Source organism: Gymnoscopelus braueri, assembly GCF_963280865.1.
Source record: "Gymnoscopelus braueri genome assembly, chromosome: 18".
Taxonomy (NCBI): domain Eukaryota; kingdom Metazoa; phylum Chordata; class Actinopteri; order Myctophiformes; family Myctophidae; genus Gymnoscopelus; species Gymnoscopelus braueri.
Window position 1 is genome coordinate 39,327,349 of NC_137618.1, and position 2,500 is coordinate 39,329,848.

At 41.8% G+C, this 2,500-nt stretch overlaps 1 protein-coding gene across 2 annotated transcripts in view; it reads left to right on the forward strand.

Annotated features, from left to right (window-relative positions):
- The window catches only part of LOC308105641 (E3 ubiquitin-protein ligase SH3RF3-like), a 153,077-nt gene that overhangs the window by 106,787 nt on the left and 43,790 nt on the right, over positions 1-2,500 (forward strand). The window lies entirely within an intron of this gene.

The window sequence follows — 2,500 nt, forward strand, 5'->3', positions numbered from 1 at the left end:
TGTCTCCTACCGGAATCAATGGGGACACATTTATTATAATCAAATTATTGGCTTAGGAATGTGACAAAAAAAAAAAAATATCTATGAATTCAAGGCTCCAGATGGTCAGTAATCAATAGAAAAAAAGTTATTTTGGGGGTGAACTACCCCTTTAAGGTCTTGTTAATATTTTTCACTGGTAAAATATGTATAAAACCCACAGACGCTCTGGACTCCTTTTACTTTAACTTTCAAAAGGAGCAAATAGCCGATCCACATGCTCACAATCAGAATCAGCTTTATTGTCACATCACAGATGATCACATTTACAGAAGTAAAAAAGTGGGTGTAGAAATATGGAGATACAAGGTTTCTGCCCGACAGCCAGGAATATGCAGCTGCAAGCAGACGTCAGCACTTGAATGCAGCGAACAAAGCCGACTGTCTCATTAGCAACAGAGCATACAAGGTGAACAGCGTCCAAATAAAGTTAAACTGTCTTGTGGTTTGTTACATGTTCTCTTTATCAGCTACGGTTTCGGATCAAAGCCTTTTGGTGTTTATTTAAAAGGCTAAACCATTAAAAATCAAAGTGAAACTTATCTGCGGTCGATATAAAATACAAAGCCGCGTTTCCCCCCTTACAGTAACATGCTGTTTGTTTTGAAGTTCATTTTCTAGATGCTGTGCCCGCCGGCAACATTATTATTATTTTTATTGTATCTTAATTCATCCAGGGGAGGTTTGCTGAGCACGAATGCTCTTTTTCAGCACACACACACACACACACACACACACACACACACACACACACACACACACACACACACACACACACACACACACACACACACACACACACTACTATAATATTTGTATCTTTATACTTATTACCTATTCTTATTATACTTTAAGATGATGATGGTGACCACGAAATGTGACTATTGTCTAAGTCCTTGTCCCTTCTTGTTCTTCTGGCCAAAAGAGTTTTCCAGGCTGCGGTGTTGCCAAAGCTGTGTGCTCTTTTCTTGGGTGGCTCCTACTGTTTGATATGTTTTACCCACTTGCGGGGCGCAGTACAGGATACAGTTGAGTTAACTCGTCTATTTCTAGCATGGGTGGCCCCAGTGGGAATGCAGCACCTCAGGCGCCCCGGTAGCAGCGGTAACCTGCTGAGTCCAGGAAATGACAACCGTTTGTCCACATTAGGAGAACGGGATATTTCAGAGAGGATGCTTTTATTGCGTTTCGCTCTTTCTCTTCCCCTTCGCTCACCGTCGAATGGAAAAGCATGTCTTGGAGAAGTCAGCGCTCTCCCACTGTGACTCGAGCCCCCTACCAGTAATTCACTTTCATCCTGATCTGTGACAAGTACTCTATATATAATCGACCCCTTCTCTGTAGCAGTTGTTACACTCTTACACCCGTAAGGGTCCTTTATCCCTCTGTTGCATAAGGTTCCTTATCTCTCTGATTTGTTTCTATAAGGCAGCAATCCATGCAGTTTGCAACTTTGTAACACGATGGCTGCATCATTTTATCATTATTAAAATAATGATTTCACAAGCATAATTATTTTTGGCGAAACAAAATTCAATACATATGCCTTTTAAAAGCTCTGTAGGAGAATTATATAATTTTCATGATTTGTTTTCCTGAAGATTTTATTTATATACTAGGATTTTACTGTGTTCACCTGCACTTTCTCCTTATGTTATCGATCACAGCAGCTTTGTGACCCTTGTACTCCTTGTGTGTGACGGTACGGTTGTTGTAAGTTGCTCCAGACAAGAGCGTCAGCTATTTGCGTATAATGTTTAACATGCAAATGCGTGTATAGCAGCCGTGGACCACACACAGCAATCCTGTTTGACTCTGTGAGTCCCTGCTAACACACTGCAGCGACAGGGTAATCAATAGGGTTACGGCCAAGGTCTGAAGTAAGTCCGGCACGCTGTCTCCCACTTGCAGTTTAAACAGGATAAGCAAGAACCAAAAGGTTTCCTCAATAAAGTTTCATTGCTAGCCTGTCAGCAGAACTACACAGGAGTGTAATGGCTCTTTTCAACTATGAAGCGTAACCTGGAACCTGGCATAACCGGAAACTTTCCAGAGCCTGTGCAATTCTGTGATGATTTCTTTTTTTATAACCAGAGCCACCCCAGAAGGGTGAAGTACGTCATAAAAACAGCTATATTTTTGCTATTTTCAATTTCATGTTTTGAGTTCTGGGTTCCCAGAACTCACTTCAATACCACCTCCTGAGCAGGGCACATAAATAGGTTCTGAGAGCCGTAGCGTATGGAAACAAACCTGTGAAATGCGTTCCACGGCACTACATGGTTCGCTTAGTTCTTGTAGTGGAAAAGAGCAGAGACATATGCGGTGTTGTGTCTGCCAGTGAACCTCTTCAGAACCTCACGTACACCTGCTGGTTTATATGATCAGATCCTGATACAGCCTTCATCTCATGTGTCTCCCTTTCAGCTGATCTATTGTCTGTCTCCATGAACACAAAATT